This window comes from Ochotona curzoniae, unplaced genomic scaffold (assembly GCF_017591425.1).
Source record: "Ochotona curzoniae isolate NIBS_2020 unplaced genomic scaffold, NIBS_Ocur_1.0 contig_3819, whole genome shotgun sequence".
Lineage (NCBI taxonomy): Eukaryota > Metazoa > Chordata > Mammalia > Lagomorpha > Ochotonidae > Ochotona > Ochotona curzoniae.
This window is the reverse complement of record NW_024466004.1, coordinates 7,571,703-7,593,467: the sequence shown is the minus strand read 5'-3', so window position 1 is coordinate 7,593,467 and position 21,765 is coordinate 7,571,703. Positions and strand designations below refer to the sequence as shown.

Here is a 21,765-nt window from a genome sequence, read left to right as displayed (position 1 = left end):
TTATTCTTATATAACATAAGGAGCTGGCCAAATGGTGTTGAGGTCCTTCGTAGTCTTCATATTCTAAGTTGGAAATTAGAGAGAGTTCCATGCACCAAATGTTTTTTCCTTTGTGGATGTATTTTATTTCTTTACTTAAAAAGCCAAGTGACAGAGAAAAAAAGAGAGAGTAGAGATTGTCCATCCACTTGTTCACTCCCCAAATGATCACAATGGTTGAGGAGCTGGGCTGGGCCAGGCTGAAGTCAGGAGCCGAGACCTTCTTCTAGGTCTCCCACCTGGGTGCAGGAACTCAAGCACTTGGGCCATCTTCTGCTGTTTTCCAAGGCTCATCAGCAGGGAGCTGGATCAGAAGTGGAGCAGCTGAAACTTGAACACAGCTGTAGCGCCTCAGAAACCATTTGGATTTTTTACTTTTCCCATAGGGTGATCATTCCCTGGAGTGTAGATTTGTGGAAGGGATTTGGAAAATCCTGGGATGAAACTCCTCTGGAATATTTCTTGGCCTGTAGCCAAGCAGTAATTCCCATTTCTGAGCAGGCAGGAGTAGCCAGTGGTTGTTTCAGCCGCTGTTGCCCCCACAAGCCTGGCTTACTCTGGAGTGCTTTTTGGACAACCCGCCCCTCCCTCCACCCACTGAGTTGTTGATAGGTGGTGTTGGAGAGAGTGGGTATACTTTCCTGCGGGGAAATGATTGTGATTTATGGCTTTGGTTCAGTGTCTCAGAACAGTACCGGGCCTCATTCTAGTACCTCCACAAGACTCCCCCAAAACCTTACGGCAAAATGAATGCGAGCCCCGAGGCTGTAAAAATAAAGTCAAGAGAGGTACTGAGCAACAGGAAGTGGGGAAGGGAGCAGAACAAAGCCAGTGGGCTGTGCTCAGCACACTGTTGATCTGTTGTCTTCTGGTGTCGTATGTCTCTCTTACACAAGAAGCTCTTGTCTGTGTCAATGGTGCAGCCTCCTCTGAGGCCCTTGGAGAAGACACAGAAATGGGTGTCAGTGGACTTTAACCCATTTCTGGGAGAGTTATGCAAATACGTGGCACCCAGCAGTGGTGGATCCCTTCACCCGGGGCTGGAAAAAGTTACTGAGAGTGTCATGTGGTCGGCCTCCCTTGGTAGACCCACAGTCAGCTCTTGGCCTTATAGACCTAGTAAGGAAAATGTATTTCTGTCCCCACACTTCTTGTTTTTCCTGCGTTTTATGCAGTCCTTGTTTTCCTACTCAGGACTTAAAAACAAGTGGGAGCCTGTGCCGCTGCCATGGTTTCTGGTAATATGCAGGGCCTGCCCCCTCTTAGCTCCCCCAAACCTGAGAGACAAGTTGTCACCCCTTTAAAATGCCTGCTGCTGGGAACAAGGGGGCCCATGGCCCATGGATAGGGACACATCCCTGGGTGACCTGATGCATGAGGAATTGTTAATTGAGGCAACCAGTGTTCCCTAGGAAGTCTCAGGGAACAAAGCTAAGTGTGGGCACCCCTTGTTAGCTGTTAGTGGCTTCAGTGAATGCAGGGTGACTTGGCTGCCAGGCGTGGGCTTAGTGGAGTGGGTGCTCACGGTAGTAACAGTGCTGCTGCTGGGAGTCCTGTGTTTGTGTAGCTTCTTCCCAGGCCCTGCCTCCTTTACCTTCCTGTTCAGCATTTGAAGTTGGGGCCAGGGTGTTGGTGGCTGGGGAGAGATATTAGTGACATGCCCATGGGTCATGGAGCACCTGTCTAGCTCAATCTTGTGAATGCCTGAGTCCCCCCAACCTCCATTGCCTTTGTGTTAAGTGGCATCAGCGTCAGAGATGGTTGGGGTTTGGTGTATGGTTTGTGCCTGGCAATAACATGTCTCTCTTTGGAAGTAGCTCACTGGGACCCAGGCATAGCTTCATCTTGCTTCCCTTATTTTTTTAGGGGATAGATAGGCTGCCTGGCCACTGGGCTCGCTTCCCGCTTGCACCACAGCCTCCCATAGTGATGTGTCAGCTCCATGCACCAGGCAGCAGTGGTTTGAAAGAAAAGATAGAGATTTGCTTTTTAAAAAAGCAAACATCAGCCTCCTTGTCTCCTCAATTCGAGTTCATGCCTAAGGCATTTTGGCTTTGCCCTTCTCAGATGGTGTGTCAGGCCTGCCTTGAGGGTCTGAGTTGGCATCTCTGGCCAGATGTGTGACAAAGGCCATGTCTACCTGCCAGTGGTGCAGGACCTGGGCTGCTCCCTGCCCTCCTGCACTTGTATGTCCATTCTGTTGCATGTCGTCTTTCCTGCTGTCTAGTAAAGGCAGGGGCAGCATATACTGGATTACCTGCCTTTGTGCACAGGGAATGGAACCAACAATCAAGAGACAGTTTTTAAAAACCAGTCGAGATGGCCACTGTATAACATTTATGATCTAATGTGGGGAGGTCTAAACTATCTATAGGAGAGACCCCACCTTTAGAGGAGCTCGAGCTGGCTCTTCCTCTGGCTATGCCACTCTTCTGTGGCAAGGCAAGGTAAGGTGGCATGGTAAGGTGGCAGTGGTGAGAGCTAGTGGTTTTCAAATGAATGAAGCTTGGAGAAGATAGCATGAGCTGAAAAGTAATGCTAAACTGGTTGCATTGCAGTATTTTCCATTCTGACCCCATACCCCACTTATTAATAAAGTTTCCTTTTAAACTCTTTTTGATGCTTTTCCTTCTATTTGAAAAGCAGAGAAATAGAGGCAGAGAGACACAGGCAACAAGAGGTAGATATTCTTTCTGCTGGTTCTTCAAATGCCCACAATGGTGGGGAATGAGCCAGGCCAGGACCCAGGAGCCAGGAACTCAATCTGCTTGGGTGACAGTGACCTGACTCCTTAGGGCATCATCTGCTGCCTCCCAAGCAACCGGATCCGAATCAGAGGCAGGATGCTGCTATGGGATGGGGTATTATGGGATAGGGTGAGGCTGTGTCCCCACCTAGTTTTAATGCCCCGCTGACTGGACAGCTCCCAAAGTCAGTCCTCACAGACACAGGCTGTTTGTCTGTTGATTTTCAAACTGCTTGTGGCCCATAGTGTTAGAGTAGGAACTTGATTCATTTTCTTTTATATTTTATTAAAAAAAAGGTTTACTAAAGAAATAAGAAAAGAAAACAAGTAAAAAAAGAAATTAAAAAAAAAAAAGGTTTACTCTCATTCTTTGATTACTGAGATCCCGTAAAGCGTGCAGTGTTCAGCACCATGGAGGAGTGGCCTTCCCCCATCCGCCCACAAGCAGGGAGAGTGCATTTGAACATCCCATTAATAGTGTTTGCGGTTCAGAAACCCACCTTGTCTTTAACCACCAGCGAATGTCAGTCTGAAACATGTTCTTGTGCCAGGGCCAACCACAAGGTTGTGGAAAAACGTAAAGGAAACCATTGGGCGTGGCGGGGGAGGGTGGCGGGGGCTAACTTAATAGTGAAAGCTGGAGGCTGGTGGGTAGGGGGATGTAGAAGGGGCTGCAGAATAGAAAAGGAGGGAGGGAAGCTAAGCCCGGCTAGATGCTCCTGGCCCCTAGGCACACTGGGATTTTGCTGTAGTAAGAGAAGGCTAGCAGCGTGTAGGTCTAGCATGGATCTTGTGTGCTTTTATAGGTTTGCATTTTGAAACCTCAGCGGAGAGGAGCATATGGCATTTATTAAGCTAGCCGCCTACCTTTGTCAAGTTAAAGCTTCATTCTGCTGAGATGGTGATCGTCATGGCTGAGGGACTGGGTTCTTGAGTGAGGGTGTTTGTGCTTGGTCGATGTCTGGAGATGTTTTTGTTGTCATGCCTGGTGGTGGTGAGTGGCAAGTGTGGCAGTGCTTTGGCAACTGATGGGTGGAGGCCATGGATACTACTAGACATCCTATAGGTATGTATGAGGATCTTGCCAAGCATTCATGGAACGGGGGCTTCTTCTAGGACTCCTGCGTGGGTGCAGGGTCCCAATGATTTGGACCAGCCTCTTCTGCTTTCATAGGTCACAAGCAGGGGGCTAGATGGGAAATGGAGCAGCCGGGACACAAACTGGCATCTACATGGGATCCCAGCATTTGGAGGTAGAGAATTAGCCAATCAAGCCATCACATTGGGCCCAATGACCTGTTTAAAAAAAATCCACCAAATGAAATTTTTAGAAATTTAATTTTTTCAGTTTTTCATATTCTTCAAAAAGTTCATGAGAACTATGTATCATAAAACAGTTTTACTTGACTTCCCAAAGTTTTGGTCTCAAAGTAAACTTACCTTTTAGGTCCTTATGAAGGCCCTTAGATAAAAAAGCAACCTCAAACACAGTAGTCAATTTCTGCTCTGTTGTCCCCCTAACACTTGTCCTCGAACCCTGTCCCATGTATAATTCTATAGATCTCCTCTTTCTTGCTTTGTTCTCTATGCTGGTTAATTTTCTCTCTTTCCCCCCAAACAAGTTAACACAACTCTAAGTCACATTGGCTGAGTCCCAGATGCCGATCCCCACCCCCCAAATCGGGGAATTTCAACTGCAAACTTTTTCATAAACTATAGATTTACCACCAGTCAACTGTAAAACACACGCGCCTTTCAGGCCACTGTTTGACAAGTTTCAGGTAAGAATGATAGCATATTAAATTATTAGGCAGTTTTATGACTGTGCAGGGAAGATTTAGCCTTTGATGAATAAATATTGCCGTAGCCCAATTTAGAACTTGACAAATGCTGATTTACGGCTTAAAATATAGGGGTTATTTCATGATGGAGTGGCGGTGTGGGGGGGGGCAGACTGAGAAGTGATATGTGTGCACCTTTGAGTAATAAGCCATTAAAACGTTGCCACAGGCAGAGCTGCAGGGAGAATTCTTGGGTGGCTGCTGAGGGGGAGGGCTCCTGCCACTCCTGATAGGTTTCGGGGTGCAGGTCACTTTGTGCTGAACAGTCACAGCTTTGAGGTGTTATTAAAAGTGTGGGTGTCCCTGGGTGCCCGGCCGTTGATCCTGCAGGTGCACCTTTGCAAGGACTCCACTTGCCTGTCCCTGTAGCTTCAGGGTGCCATGGCCTCCCGTGTCAGCAAGGCTGTGCCTTTTCAGATGAAGAGAAGATCGGTGGGTGGAGGAACATTTGCTCCGTTTCAGAGGAGGCAGGCAGCAGGTGAGTTTCTTGTGAGTTCTGGATGTGGCCATCCTCTGGCTTTTGAATCCAGCATCTTGGGACATTTGAACTGATGGCCATGGATGCTTACGGGAATGGAGGATGTGAAAATGAAACTGACCCTGGATGTCTGTGTCACACACACTCGCGTGGTGATGATCGGAGAGCTAGATCTGTGATTTTTGGCATTGCGGCTTGCTTGCAATGCTGGTTGATGGAATCATTGGTGCAGGCATGTTCTAAAATGCACATATTACAAAAACTTCCAACTGGAGTAAATAATTCTTCTGGCTTCCAGTCTCCCTGTTCTGCTTTCTGGAGGTCACTGCTATGATTGGCTTGTTGGACATCTTTGCAAAAATGACCTATGTGTCTAAACGCACATCTGAATCCATAGTCTTTTTTTTTTACAGCTGTTGTCACGCTATTTGTGTTATCCCTTGCCTGGCTTGTCTCACCTTAAACACTGACAATGATTCCGGATTATGGGGCAGAGAATATCTCATTGTTTTCTTTTTTTTTTTTTAATTTATTTTCATTTTGTTTGAAAGTAAGAGACAGCGACAGAGTTCTTCTACCTACTGGTTCACTCCTCAAGTCCCCACAACAGCTTGGGTTGAGCCAGGCCAAAGTCAGGAGCCTGGAACGTCATCCAGGTCTTCTCCATGGGTGGCAGGGGCCCACATACTTGAACCATCTCCTGCTGCCTCCCCAAATGCATATTGCAAGGATCTAGAGTTGGAAATGGAGTCAGCACTCAAACCCCGGCACTTGGATTTGGGATTTGGATGTTTCAGGCAGCAGCTTAACCACTGCACAAACCCCAGCTCTTGCCTTGGTTCTTATGGCTGCTTTTCAGTCTGTCATATGGAAGAATCATCCTTTATCAAAGCAACCCGCCTGTGGTGGGTATTGAGGGCTGTTTGATGTCTTTTGTCGTTCCTAACCATGTGGTTGTGAATATCCTCATGGACTTGGCAGAAATGCTTAGAAGTGGAAGTGCTAGTAAAAACACATCCATTTAGGATGTTGGTAGTCAAGGAGGCTGGAGGCTGGAGCCGTTATGCTGGCAGCATCAGTGAGCTAAGACACCCTCACCACACAGCAAGGTAGCAGATTGTCTGATCTTTGCCAAGCTGATGGGTGAAAAGTGGTATCTGAATTGGTTTTAATTTGCATTTCTTTTATGAGTGTGGTTGAGTATATTTTCACAAGATCCATTTGTATTTTGATTCATGCTCTGCCCATTTTTCTGTCGTTGTTTTTTTTTTTTTTTGGTCGTTCAATCTTTGAAATCCGCTGCCTCTTTGACCCATTTCTGCAATGGGTGTTGCTTGTTCTGTGGGTGGAAGCTGACTCTGTGTGTATGTTCCAGCAAGGCTTTATGGAGTGGACAGAGCGACCTAGTTGGTGGCAGCAGCAGTTCCCTTTTTTTGGCCTGTGATCATTGCTATCTGGGAGGCAGTTGGAGTGCCTGAGCATCCTTGGGTTTTGGTTGTCACCCTGCAGTGCCCCTTTCTTGGGAGCCATCTGACTCAGCCCCAGAGCCCTATGCCTAGGAGCTGGAACATGTGTGGATGGATTGACTGCCCACATGGTCATGAACGAAACTGAGCAAAGTTGGCCGGGAGGAGGACTGGAGCACAGGGATCCAGGCACCAGATATTTGTGTTGAGAAAGAGGCTCGGGACACTTGAGCTCCATGGCAAATGTTCAGATGTGAATACAACAGTAATTTAAAAGTTCATGAAAGGGATCCAGCATTATGGGGCAAAGGGTTAAACCACCACCTGTGACACTGGCATCTCATAGGAATGCCAGTTCAAGTCCCGGCCACTCTGCTTCCTATCCAGCTGCTTGCTAATGCATCTGGGAATGCAGCAGAAGATGGCCCAAGTACTTGGGCCCATGCATGGGCTTCTGTCATCCCCATGGGAGACCCAGTTCCCCAAACTCTCAGCACAACAGGACCATGCTGGGCTCTACCTGAGCCCAAGCCACCCCGACCTTGATCCCAACTCCTCCAGGCCCTAGGCCTGCAACAGTCAGCCTTGACACTTCAGAGGAAACTCCCAAGCAAAGTGTCAGGAGCCATGCCAAGCCTGTGGGTTGAATTCTCTGAACCCTAACCTGTGCCTAACTTTGGGTGGGGCCTTGTTGCTTTGGGTGTGAAGGGGCAGTAGTACCAGCACCACCGAGGTATGCGTGGGAAGGATTGACTGAGTGCCTGTGTTGGCTGCTGTCCTGTTGCCGTTATTGAAGCTTCTGCCTGCCCACCCTCTGGTGCAGGTCCATGGACGCCCTTGGCCAAGAGGAGTCACATACTGCATCCCCAGGGGGCCTGAGATGGCTTCCTGGAGTCACTGTGTCCAAGGCGAGCTCTGTCCCACTCCTTTCCCCCTGACTAAGAGGTACAGAACTTGTACTCAATCAGCCAACTCCTTCTGTCTCAACCCCTGGTCATCCACCTTCATCTCCACAGTGGGAGGTGTGGCCTTATGTGGGCCACATTCGGACACTGAGAACATGGTTGTGTTTAGGTGACACGCTGCCCTTGGAGAGTCTTGGGCAGTGCTGAGTTGCTGGCTTCTTGTTTTTGGGTCTCCCTCCACGAGTGTGCCTTATTGCCTTGGACCAGAGCCTGTGACACATCAGCTATAAGTTGTGAAATGAAAGTAACCTTGGAACGATAATCTGCCAGCTATGTCTCCAGACCAGAGTTGGCCTCCCCAAGAAACTGTTGAATTCAGCTGGGCAATAAGATACTGGACTCTATGCATGGCACATGCTTGCATTGAAAGAAACAAGACTGGATTTGAACAGTAATACTGCAATAAGGTGGAGCAATCTACCATGGGTGGAGGGCATGGGGAGGGGAAGGGGGAATATCAGAGCCTATGAAATGTTGTTATAAAATGAAATGCAATAAAAAATATGTAAATTTTAAAAAGTTAAAAAAAGAAATGAAAGTGACCTTAACTTTTTTTCCTGTTCATTTAGAGAGTCCGATTCAAATCTCAGACATAGGGTCTTGCGCTTCAGGTGGGTGGTTCAGTGTGAAGGCCCCCATCTGACTTTGTGAGAAGACGTCACAGGACACAGAGAAGCCTTATGTGATGAAATGGATGGGATGGTTGAGCACTGGCCCCCAGAGACAGCTCTGTTCTGGTGCGGAAAGCACGGACGGCAGCATGCGGGGGAGCTCACGGTCTGAAGGGTGAGCAGGTCTCTGTGCTCAGGGAACTGCCAGTAGGATGGAGGCAAAAGAGACACTGCTTGCCAATCCCAAGGAAGGAGATGAGAGTTTTGTTTCCTGACTCAGGTGGAAAGTGTGTGGCACGGGTAGAACCACCCACCCCAAAAAAGTATGGAAACCCATAACCTTCTCCCTCCTGGGGTGGAAACATGGGGAAACAGGAGGATTGTGGCAACTTGGGCAGACAACCTGCTGCTGTGGCCTCCCCTGCAGCTGGCCCAGCCCCGCCCATGTGGACTGTGTGCTGTTGTGGCGGTCCCCACCTGGAGAGCTATTGCCTTTTTGGGAGACATATATTGGTTTGGGCTTAGGTCAGCCACTGGAAAATCACTGGGACTTTCAAAGCCTGCCTCTCTTGGAGTCAGGGAACTTTAGGACCCCTTGGGGCCATCAGGGTCAGGAAGTAGGCATGTGGTGGCAAAGACGTTACTCATCCTCTAGCCCAAGCTGCCCACGTCCCAGAGTGGGGTGTGGAGTCGCAGAGAAGGACCGTGTTCACTGTTGGGAGGTTGTACAGGGTTTCTAAGCCAAGCTTCTGAATCTGATCCTCTCCGAGGTGTGCCTGGTACAGGCTGCCTGGTCATGACAAAGATCAGGGGCCTTGATGTAGCTGTGAAAGGCTACATCAGCCCAGCAATTCCTCTGACTCCAGTGCCTTCCAACCTTGGGGTCTTTGCACATACCCCCAGATATCTGCATGGCTCGTTCCCTCCAGATAACCTCCTTCCCACTATACAGAAAAACCCACCTTCTCCACTCTTCTCTATCCTTCTTTATGGTTCTGCAGGGCCTTGGTCACTCTCTGATCCCATCATCACACCTGTGTTTATTTATTAACTCTTTGCTTCCTCCCTGTGTAAAAGTAAACACCAAAACTGGCTCTGTTGCAGTCCTGGCTATATCCCCAGCACCTAGGATGGGCCTGGTACAGACTCAGTGCTCACTGTCTGTTCAATAAAGTAAGTGCTTGTGTGACTGATGTGCCGTGTAGGGAAAAGGCACATAGCAGGGGGTCAGGGAGAGGAACTCCCTGGATCAGTTCCTTCACTGGGCACCTGTGGGTTCCCTGCACCTGTAAGCAAAGCATCAAGGCATCCCACTTCTCAGCAAAGTTGAGGTGTATAAGTGCTCCACGCAGAGGCCGGCCTTGAACACTGCAGTGCCTGTGGCCCTTGGTTAAGTCATGGTGTGGAGACTGGGCTGACAGAGCCACACGGGCAGCTTCTATACCACGTGTGGCTCTTAAACTGATTTACCTCACCAGGCCTCCATCCTTGAGACCAAGACAAAGAATAGGAGGGTAGTACACATGCCATCCCTGGGGGCAGTCGGAGAGGGAAGCTGAAAGCTCCTGAGTTCTGGTCCTGCCCCATTTTGTGGGTGACCTTGGTTGGTTACTTCCCCCTCTCACTGCCTCAGCTTCCTCATCTATAGAATGAGAATTGGACCAGGCCTGGGGGCAGGGTGGGGAAGGAGGGCGGCTTAGAACTCTTGGAAATCCATGCAGAGGGTCTTCATGGGGGGCCCCTCCCTGCGTGAACAAGACCTGGTTTGTTCTTGGGGTCCCTGTACTGGTGTCCCCAGGGGTGGACCTCCGGAGTTTTAAAGCCGCTGAATGTCAGGGCTTTGGTGAAACCGTGACTTCCTTCATACACTGGAAATAAAGGTGACAGTTTAAAAAAAGTAAATGTTCGCTGCTGGTGACTTTAGTTTATGTGGGGTTTTTTCCCCTCCTTTCTTCTTCCTGGTGTTAACCTGTAAGCGATCATAAGATCAAATAAGTTTCAGTTTGAATCCCCTTTGCCCCGCCGTCTGAGCCTGGATCGCCTTGGTTTACCGCACTTGCAGCCAGTCTGGCTGTGGAGGGGTGGTGTGGGGCAGGGGTGGGGTGGGGGGTACATCCTCATCAGCCGGTTGGCTGTTCAGCCCTTGGATGTGATCTCAGGCAGTTTGGAAACTGAGTTTCCAGCATCTCTGGGTAGGGGGCTCCTGGGGTAGGGGGCTCCGGGGGCCCTTCCTCCATCTGTCTGCGTCCCCCTTGCCTAGCTGCTCACCCAGGCCCCCACCCTGAACTGTCGAATCACAGCAGTACCAGTCCATGTGCTCCCCCTCCCCACCCAACTCTGCCGTCCCCACCCAGCTCCAGCTCTGGGAAGGCTGGTGAGATCTTCCCCCTTCCCACACCTGGCCTCTTGCTCAGAACCAGCTGCTTCATTTGTAGGGCTCCATACAAACGAAGATGGGGCCCCTCTGTCTGAATAGAAATACTTCCAAGATGGTGGCCGCAGCCGGGGCTAAGCTTTGCTTGGGTGGTGTGGTGCTCAGGAAGCCAGTGCTGCTCCAGCTTCTTCCCCTTGTTGCAGCCAGGACAGTGTAGACGTGTCAGCTCCCACTGCCAGCCAGGAATTGGGGTTGCTTGTAAAATCAGCCTTGCTGGGTGCATGGACACTGGTGGAGAAAGGATGGCCACGCCCACACAGCCCCTGGGATCCTGCTGGCTCTTTCCTTGGACGGCATTATTTACTGGGCTCTTTTACAAAGTCCAACGGGGTATATGCCGTCCACTGGAGCAGTATGCAGCTATGAAAGGGAATTCTGTAATTATACACACACAGTGATCTGGCTGATCCTTAAAAACATGCTGCCACAACTGAGGGAAAGAAGCCAGACGTGACAATCCACATAGTGTGGGGCGTCATCTATGGGACAGGCCTCGGGGCAGGCAGATGGTAGCAGTAGAATGCAATTGCCTGGGGAGAGACTGCTAATGTGGGGTTTGGGCTTTCTTTAGGTTGCTGGTAGCTGTATTCTGGGATTATATAGTGGTGCTGGATGGGTGGCCTTTTGAAATAGGTTGAAAATCAGTTAATTAAGCAGTGAGTTGGTGATGGTGGATGAGGTCACAAATTTTAAAGAAAACAAAACACCCCTTTGAGGGCCCTGAGTCCTGGGCCCTCTGCCCATGGAAGGTGCTGCTGCTGCTCTCCCACCCAGCCAACCTCAAGGCCCTCCAGGCAGGTGGAGGTTCAGGGCCAGCTGAGGACAAGCTTTGTCCCCGGCCCATCCACACAGCTTTCCAAAGAAGAGATGTTTTGACCTTGATGCTGGTTGCTATGAGAAATGGGTTTCATTTTTGCTCTTCATACTATAGTTTGTTTAAAAAAATTTTTGTTTGTTTTTTTGTTTTTGAAAATTTCTTGAAGATGCAGAGAATGAGAACAAGCCCTCTCATCTGTGGATTCATTCCTTCAAATGCCCCAAATGGCTAATGCCAGGCTGGGATAAAGCTGGGAGCTGGGGGCTCAGTTCCAGATCTCCCACGGGTGGGGTAGAAACCCACCCACTGGATCCAGAATCTGCACCAGCAGGAAGCCAGAGTCAGGAGGTGGAGCTGGACATTGAACCCAAGTACCTGTGGAGCTTCTAACTGCTGCCTTAAGCACTTGGGCTAAACATCCTCTCCTGTGCTTGGTTTGCTAAATCAAGTGGGCCCAGACCACTTGCCTGGGTCTGTTCTGCCCTGCTTCCGCTGGCCAATTTTGCTCCTCCTTGTCCAGGGTCGCTGCAACCTTGCATTATTGTTTCTACACCTTCTGCTGCCATCCTCCTCTGCCCAGTTTGCATCCTTTGAGTTTAGTTGAAAGGGCCACTCTTTTAGGAGATTCCCTTCTGGCCAGTTACTCAGCCTTCCTCCTCCATGTTCTTGGTGGTCCTGGATTCTAACCTCTTTAACTTAATCCTCATTGGATCTCCAGTGCTGGCGTGATCCTGATACATAGTAAGCACCTCTTATAAAAGCTTTGGGACTGCACTGAACCAAGGCTGTGGTTGGATGGCGGTAGGGAGATGAGCCACAGAGATGGCAAATGAACAGCCAGGGCCCTGGACTTTGCTTGCTGAGAGAGAAAGGAACGTGCATCTGTGATGTGATCTTTGCATGCTTACTTGACATAATGGAGGTGCCCTGGAGCTTTGCAAGAGGAACAGAGGGCATCTTGGTTGCTGCTTCCATAGAGTATGCTTTCTGGAAAGATCCTGGGATGCCAGGATGGACATTGTGAGCATGCAGTGTCTATTGGACACCTGCTGTGTGTGACTTCCTTAGTTCCCCAGGCAGACAATTTAGGGGGGCAGAAGCTCTGAGCACAGCCTCCTTTCCCTGGGGTACTTGCTTTCCCTGGATTTTATTTATCCCTCCAGGGGTGTTAATTCCCCTGTGATTGCTCTTGGCTGAAAGACATTCGTGCTGAAACACTGCCATTCACTTTCTGCCATCAGGACCATGCAGGGGCTGCACTCAGCACCATCCGTCTGCTGTGTGGATGCTGGCCATGGCTCCGTGTGGCAGAATCCCACAGAGACTTGCAGAGGGTTTAGCTGGGGGAGATTTTTACATGAAGGTGGCTGTTTTATAGAAGTACACACAGCGGGAGGGCAGCCACCCGCAGGCTGGCAAGGCACCTCAGGGCTGGCAGCAGTAGGAAGAAACTGGCATCTTCTCTTGGGCAGAAAGTAGGGACCTCCAAGCTAGGGAAGAGAACAACAGCTGTGACGGTGCAGGGTGCAACCATCAGTCAGCTGTGGTGAGGCTCAGGTCAACTGCAGGCCGGTGGAACCTAGCAGATGTGTTTGGTGTTTCCCTGGTGGGCAGAGAGCAGAGTGGGGAGTAGCGGGCAAGTATGGAAGCTCCCAGCCCTGGGGGCCTGGGAATATCCTGTTGCCTAGCTGGCACCTGAAGTTTGGCCTTCTCTGATCATTCCAGTGTGTCCACTTCTCCGAGGTTCATGGCATCATTGGATGAATGGCTGCCTTAAAGAAGACAGCGGCCTGGCAGCCCTAACGTTGTAGTGGTGGGGCTTTGACTGATAGAGACAAAATTACCAAGCCACACCTCCTAACTGTGGGCACCCGGGGTCCTTAGCATTGTAGGTGCAACAGCGGCATACTGGTCATCATCATGGTAACGATGAGGTACCTGGCGCTGAGCAAGGGGAGTGAATTGTAGGGTCCCTCAGCTAACAAGATGCAGTATTGGGACACCTGAATACATACCCACATGCTCACTGCTTCAGGGGCTCCACCCCTTACCCAGAGCCCCCACGTTGGGCCACACCCACCCTGTGGTCAGGGCCACATGTGTGCTCTCCCACTGCTGTGGATGGTCTTCCCACTTCCTCTCCGCTTGACCTGGTTGAACCCGGTTTTTGAGACCCAACTCAAATCTCACTTCCTCCTTAGGACCTTCTCCAACCATTCCAGGTCCCTTCCCCCACCACCAACATCTCTCCCTGGGCAGTCAGTAGCAGGTGGCTGGCCACCATGCCCAAGGCCATTGTCCAGCTGTGCACATCTGCAGGGCCTCCCACAAGACTGTCACTTTCCCAGTGACAGTCATTTTCCCAGGTCCTGCATGTTCCCAGCTGAGGTCTCCAGATACTAAGCACACAGGGAAGAACATTACCTTTCCAAGGTCAGAGGCAGTTGTCACCAGAACCCACAGATGATGATGACTGACACCTGGGCAAGGGAGCCACCCACGCTAAGGGCTGCTGGAATTTTGTTGTGGTGATGGTGGTTTTCAATTTTGATTTATTTTAGAGGCAGAGAAAGAAAAAAAAAAATCTCTTACTTGCTGATTTATTTCCTAAAATCCCTGTAGCAGCAAGGGCTTGGGCAGGTCAAAGCCGGGATCTGAGAATTTAATCCAGGTTTCCTATGTGGATAAAAGGAGCTCAACTAAGTCATCGCCACTATCTCCCATGGTGTGCCAAAGGAGGAAGCTGGGACCGGGGCACAACCAGGACTCCAAGCCAGCCTCCCTGATAGGACATGCGGGTTTCCCACCTAGGATCCTCTGAACCAGTAACTGCTGCACCAAATGGCTGCCCACGAGCTACGAATTTGAGAACTGATTTCCTACCTGATTCAGAGAAGCTTGCTGGATTCCAGTGGAAAGGTACTTTAAGAAGAGGCAAAAGCGGAACCCGGAGCTGGGAGGAGCAGAGGTGGGAGTCAGAAAAGATGCTTGGGAGAGGTTCCAGGGGTCTGGTGGCTGCACCAACACCACACAGACCTGGAAGGGACTCATTCCTGAGAATTCTTCCACATCTGTTCTTGGGGACCAGCAGAGCGCATGGTCAGCTTGGCTCTTTGGCCGTGATTGACTCAGGGCCCAGAAGTCAGGAGGTCTGGCTAGGGGAGGTTGTTTCTTTTTGACACAAAGGAGGTGAAACTCTGCACACGGGGTTGGGACTCGCCGTGGGGCCTCTTCTGCTTCCCAGTACTGTGTGGGTTCCGGAGACCAGCTTATGCTGGTTAGCTCTCCTCATTCTGTAAACATGTGAATCAAGCCCCGATGAAGAGAACACAGAGGAAAGGAAGGTGAAATTCATGTCACCCAGTCTCCCACCACCCAGATGCCACCTGCACTTAGGACGGGGCTAAGTAAACTTCTTAGACAGTTTTCTGGACTTACAAAGTGAACGAGAATCATAGAGACATTTAATAAACTGCTATGTGTGTGTACACACCCACAAGTGTGAGTTTTGTCCATTTAAAAAAAAAAAAAAGCACGTGCTTGCTTCTGCAGCCCCCTGGTTGGCCCCTGTCTGAGTTGACCGTGTATCCTGCGTCAGGTGGAGATGCAAGAGGGATAATGGCTTGTGGACTTGCTGACTGTTGTGGGGAGGTCAGGAGGAAGGTGAAGGGTGGGTTTGCAGGGAGTGGGAAGTAGTTTGTGGTCAGAGGAGGGACTTTGAAAAACGGCTGCCCGTGGACTCAGAGAAAGCAGGAGGTGAGAAGTGTTGAGGGGTGGGGTTTTGATTGGATTGGTCCTGAGCAGCAGGGTGAGAGTAGGTGAGCAGGCCTGTGGGCAGGGGGAAGATTCTGGCAGATTCTACCTCCTTACTGGGGATGGGGGCAGAAAAGCTGGCATGTGTGCAGCTGAGCAGGAGACTGTCAGGGTGGGGGGATTTGCGAGATACCTGTGCTTGACCAAACGAAAGATCAGCCACTTGGTTTCTGTCCCCCTGCCTCCACTTGTGTGTGTGTATGTATCTACACAAAAAACTGGAGCAAAGCTATGGGTACGGAAAGCTCTGGGTGAACGCACAGAGCTGCCCTGGGAGCTGGGACTCTTGAATTTGGTTTCTACCTCGGCTGGGCCGTACAATTTTGTCGTGATCCCTAATTGTTGAAAATCCTTCTTCTCAGACGCCGATCCGTGGTGCTCACTCCCAGAGGCACACGAAAATCACTGAGATGGAATCTGAAACAATCAGTAGAACCTGGGTTTTTTTTTTTTTTTTTTAATAATAATGCAGCCAGCACTGAGAACCCCTGAGTTCTATCTTCCTAATTGCTTAATTTGGCCTAGTTTTGTTTAGACTGCTCAAGCAGCCCTATGCATCGTGTTATATAATGTTTCTTTCAGATACTGTGTACAAATTAAGCATTTTACCTGCTAAGAATTTTTTTTTTCTTTTATGGAACACTCCCTTCCTCCCTCCCTATAATTCTCATTAAGCTCATGAGCTGCTCACTAAATCAGGATCACCAACATGGTAAAACATCCTAGTCCCTCATATTTCGGCCCGGGGAGTTGGAAGCGAGGACCTTGGTTCTCACATTTCTCCCTCCTTCATCTTGTAAAAGCTACTGACTGGAGGCACCGAGGACACCTCTGTGTGTAAGGCCCTGAACGTAAAGGAGCCGGCATTCTTGGCAGTGTGTTTGCTAGAAGAGCTGTGTGTACTGTAAGTTCCAAATCAGGAGGTCCAGCCCGGGGAGATTTTATCGGATCTAAATTCTAACACGGAGTGGGAGGTGTTTAAAGAGACTCGGTGCTGTTTTATCTTTACCATTGAAGTGTTTGGTTTTGTCTTTTCCTAAATGAGTCACTTTTATAAAAGGAACCTAACGGGGGAAGGGGGAGTGGGGGGCGGGGAAACCACTTGCAGGAGGTGCCGGGTGGGGGTGACTGTGGAGCTAGCAGTCTCATGACTGCATTGACAATTGGGTCGTCCACTCGAGAGGGGTGGAACTAGGGTGGCTTAGGTGAGTCCAGGACAGGTCGGGTGGAATGGGTGGAAGAGTGGGGCAGTGGAGTGTGGCTGATGGTACTGGGGCACACAGCAGCAGGTCTGCCGAGCACGTGACCTGGAAGCAGGCTCCATGCATACGGTGTGAGAGGTTGGCACCTGCCAAGCAGGAAGACCCTGGTTTCCCTCTCCCTGGGAAGATGGGGGCATGTTGTTTGTGGGGTGTGTGTGTGTGTGGGTGTGTATGGCCATATTTTCCAGCCTTATAAATAAGTAGGATTTGAAATCATCGAATCCCTTGGTGGCCAGGACAGTGTACAGTATAGGATTCTGGAGGAAAGAAATGTGGTAGATGGAGGGACCCCATTCCACAACCACATGAAGCGCTAAGAGGCCCCAGGGAAACATATGCCAATGGGCAACTGCATAGAGATGGAAGATGGGAGCCCCCAGGTGGGGCTTGGGGGACTTCTCCATGCCACTTTCTGTTTCTGGGCTGGAATATTCCAGCTGAATAGCAGTCCACACCCCTAAGCTGTTCAATGTGCTTGCTGTCCTCGATGCCTGAAGAGGTGGCAGTGAGGGAGAGAGGGGCACGGCGTGAGTAGATCCTGCTGCTTGGCCCAGATTCCTCACGTGCTTGGCATGTGGAGGAGTGTGGGATGGAGTTGGGTCAGGGGGAAGGCCTGTGCTTTCTGGGGAGACACTTGCCTTTGGCACATGCACTGAGCCCCATAGAGGGTTGTATTTCGTGGTTTCTGCATGGAGTGCCTGTTTTCCAAGTTTTTCATCAACTTTCAGTTTGGGGATGGTCTGAGGCTCAAGGTTGTGTGTGTTTTTTGAAAGCTTGGCAAGCATCCTGGTCCAGGACCAGGCTTGGGGTGTCCGTCTTGTGTTCTCCATCCTTGTGTCAATTAGTGAGAGCTGAGAGACCCGTGAAGTCAAGATGGCTGGAAGGAAAGAGGGTGAGTATACTTCATGGGTCCCTGATCCAGCCAGGCACTGTGTTCAAGGCTTTTACGTCCATGTTGACTTATCTGGGCTTCACAGAATTCAACTCACAGAAGTGAAATGACCTTCCAAGGTCGAACAACTGCCGGGTAACAACGCTTTGTTGTGGTCCCAGGCCTGACTCCCCAGAGCATGGGTCATTTCAACCCTTTGATTCTGCTGCTGGGGTCAATCTTGCTTTCTTATTGGGTGTCTTGACCCTGCATCCCAGCTTTCCCTTAGACTCATGAGAGAGCCCCTTCCTGTCATAGCCCCAAATGGCCTTTGGACCATCACTTCTGGTCATCCTGTACTTGTCACACCCTTGGCTAAGGACCTGAATGGATTTCAGCCCATGCTTGATGTCCCCAGAAATAGACTCTTTCTCCAACTTCTGGGCAGTGGCCCTGACCATGTTGTTGGGCACATGACTTTTCTGGATTCAGTTGCTTTTCTCCAAGGTCAAGCTCTTGCCTTGTCAGAGGGAGAAGACAGTACATCTGTCCCCATCTGGGAAGCATGTGAGCAAGTGGCTAAGGAAGGATGATTCAGAGCTTGATACAAAGGTGCAGGATGGACAGGGGGTGTCCACATCCCGCCCTCCTGTACTAGACTAGCTACTGAAAGATGCCAGATGTTGGGTGCTTCCTGCCGAGGAAGGCAAGGTGTGATCCAAAACCTTCAAGAAGGTCCTTCCCTTCCCTTCCCCTGTTCTCCTTGTCTGGACCAGCCTCTCAAATTGTGTCACCCAAGTCTTGTTCAGTGCTCTGAGCCTGGTTTGCCATCGGGGAAACCAGTGAACAGTGAGCCATTTAGAGTGTTTCCAGCCCAGCTACTGTCACCCGTAAGGCATTTGCAGTCTGATTACCAGGAAGAACTTAATGAAAGCAGAGTTGGAGAGGGCTCAGCCAAGTGTGGGGAAGTGGGGCTGCAACAGGAGAGGCTGGGAGCCAGGCAGCCGGGAGGATGGGTCTTCTGGGGATATCAGGACTGTGTACAGCCCTGAGAGCCTGAAAGGGTGTGTAGGAAGGAGGTGGGGCAGAGGAGCATGGAGAAAGCAAGGTGCGAGAAGGAGGTGGGCATCTTTTATGCAGGCACTGGAGGGATGACTGTGGAGTTTAGGATTTTTCTACCCAGGGAGTCTCTACAGTCTGTTGTGTAGGATGGGCCCTGGTAGAAACAGGGCTGAGAAAAGGCACTGTGTGGGACTGGGCCTGTGAGGTGCTAGGGGTGAGTTTAGAGACACTCGGCAAGCCCAAGGTTGGGATTGTGATGCTCAGGCTCGGGCTAGAGGCATGACCATGTGTGGGTATCCAGTAAGAACAGGCAGAGGTAGATGGGTTCACATCCCAGCTCTGCCCCTCACTACCTGGGTGACCTTGAGCCAGATGCTTAACGTCTTTGAACCCATGTTTTGTCCTCCCAAGAAAGAGGCCAAGAACGTTTCCTGGGACCGTTTGTATGAGGCCATTTGTTTGCAGCATACCCAGCACTCAGTAGGTGCTAAAGCGATGCGACTTGTCTCGTGGAGTCAGAGGGCTGCTTCAGTGACTCCAGCTGGCCAGGCAGGATGGAAGTGGAGATCTGGGGCTGGAATAGGAAGGGAGCTCTCTTCCCCACAGACACTCTACAGCCAAGTGGAAACCCTGGGTTCTCCCTTGGTCAGGGTCAGGAGGAGGCACTTGGGTTTGGAGCCAGACCTGTCCTTACTGCCCATCCTGTGGTGCAATGTGCGAGCTGCTGCCACCCCTGAACACCCTGCCTCGCCTGGGCAACACCTGGCTTCACCTTGCACCTCCCTTCTGCTCTATCCCTCACTTCCTTCTTGTTCTCCTCCCCTCTTGGGCTCTCTAGGGAACATCTGTCACATGCTTTGCTGTTTTGCAGACAGAGCCCACCAAAGCAGGCCTCTACATAATGGGACAGATGTCTCTCACTTTGCTCTTCTCCCCCGCCCCCAGGAACTGTCCTCTCCAAGGTCAGCTGCGGCTTCCACATTGCCACACCCAACGGACGCTGCAGTCCTTATCTTTCTGGACTCTGTTGCTATTGAGACTGTGGAAACTTCCTCTTCCTACAACTCTCCCATCTCGGCTCCTGTGGCTCCACAATGAATCTTTCAACTATTTCTTTCCCTTTTTTTAGATTAATTTTTTATTGGAAAGTCAGATTTACAGGGAGAAGGAGAGTCAGGGAAAGATTGTCCATCTGTTGGCTCACTCCCTAAGTGGCCATAATGACCTGAGCTGAGCCAATCTGAAGCCAGAAACCAGGAGCTTCTTTCAGGTCTCCTGTGTGGATGTAGGGTCCCAAGGCTTTGAGCCATCCTCTACTGCTTTTCCAGGCCACAAGAAGGGACCTGGAAGGGAAATAGAGCAGCTGGGATATGAACTGGTGCTCATATGGGATCTAGGCACATGCAAGGCGAGGACTTTAGCCACTAGGCTTCCATCCTGGGCCCTCAGCAACTATTTCTTTAAAAAAAAAAAAAAGCTTTATTTAGTTAACTCAAAAGGTAGAGAGGGTGGAGAGAGACATAAAAAAAAGAGAGGTCTGCTATCTGCTGGTGCACTCCCTAAGTGACCACAGCGACCATAGCTGAGCCGATCCAGAGCCGGGAGCCAGGAGCTTCTTCCATGTTTCCCATGTGGGTGCAGGCACCTAAGGCCTTTTGCCGTCTTCTGCTGCCTTACCAGGTGAATTAGCAGGGAGCTGGATCAGAATTGGAGCAGCTAGGACTTAAACTGTGCCCATATAAAATGTTGGCGCCACAGGCCTATGGCTTAACACATTACACCACGATGCTGGTCCCAACAGCTCTTTCTTGAGTAGTTCCTATGCATTAGGCTCTTCAGTGCCACATCTCTGTCGTTGGGGAGTTTACAGTTCAGCATGCAGGGTGAGGAGTGACATAGAGAAACCAGTGTCAGGCGGTGATACAGGGCACCAAGAAAGACACAGTAGGGAAGGGGGCTGGAAACGTGCAGGGGTCTGGGTGAGACTGCCTGAAAAGAACGCAGAGCAGAAAGTTGAGGGCAGGCAAGGGTGCCTGGGGGTGAGCATGTGCAGAGGGCCTGGGGCAGGAACCTGCTTGGGATGTTATGGGCTGGAGGATGTTGAGAAAGGGCAGAGTAAGAGGAGAGAAAGTCAGGAAAGGAACCAGCAAGGGCATGTACACCTGCACTTTGAAGGTCAGCTCAAAGACTTTGACTTTGCGAGAGATGAGGCACTGCAGGACAGTTTGAGGCAGTGAAGTCTGAACAGTCACCTAGGCTGCTCTAGGTATCAGTCCTTAGGCTGGCTAACCAAGTGCCATGTGGCTGCGTGGCTGAAACTCAAGAATGGAGTGTGTCGGGGTCTCAGTACTGAGAGATGGGGAGTCTAAGACCATTTGCAGGGTATTTGCAGGGTCTGTTCTCCCTGTGTGTTCCAGGTCTCGTGCTTGGCTTCTGTGATCTGGGATGTGTGTGTTTCTTGTATATCCAGATCCCCTCTTTGTACAAGGTCGCCCATCATGTTGGAAACATGGGCTAGGACAAGAATCCCCATCCTATGCAGTATGATTTGACTTTAACCAGTTCTTCATGCCAGGACTCTTTTTTTTTTTTTTAAGATTTATTTATTTTTATTACAAAGTCAGATATACAGAGAGGAGGAGAGACAGAGAGGAAGATTTTCTGTCTTAATGATTCACTCCCTAAGTGAGCGCAAAGGCCGGAGCTATGCCGATCCAAAGCCAGGATCCAGGAACTTCTTCCAGGTCTCCCACGTGGGTGCAGGGTCCCAAAGCTTTGAGCCATCCTCGACTGCTTTCCCAGGTCACAAGCAGGGAGCTGGATGGGAAGTGGAGCTGCCGGGATTAGAACCGGCGCCCATATGGGATCCCAGCATGTGCAAGGCAAGGACTTTAGCCACTAGGCCACTGCACCGGGGCCATGCTAGGACTCTAATTTCGTAGCACATTCCTGGCTACTCTAGTGTTAGCACATCAGTGTGGGGGCACGAAGACACAGGTGCACCCATCCCGGGCTGGAAGGTAAAGAGGCGGAGCTCTTTTGACGTTCATACAGGGACCTAGAGATACTCCTGGCTGCAACCAAGTGGTAGCAGTGTGGCTTGTGGGAACAGGCAAAGTTGTGTGTACTTTGTAGATAGCGTTAACGTCACTTACTGATGGATTTGATGTGGGATGTGAGGGAGAGGGCGAAGTTGGGATGAGTTGGGTTCAGGTCCTGGTCACTCAAAGCGCAGAGCTGAGGGTCTCTCTCACTCGGATCTAGTCCTCCCATAGTGAACCTCCACATCAAGCCCTGGCTGGGAGGGTTTCCTCTCCTAGCCACTGGGTTCTTGGGTTCTCTGTTCTCAGTCACTTCTCT

The 21,765-nt window shown here is 50.4% G+C and overlaps 1 protein-coding gene across 2 annotated transcripts in view; it reads left to right on the top strand.

The window, feature by feature from the left end:
* The window catches only part of TRERF1 (transcriptional regulating factor 1), a 198,435-nt gene that overhangs the window by 52,881 nt on the left and 123,789 nt on the right, over positions 1 to 21,765 (top strand). The window lies entirely within an intron of this gene.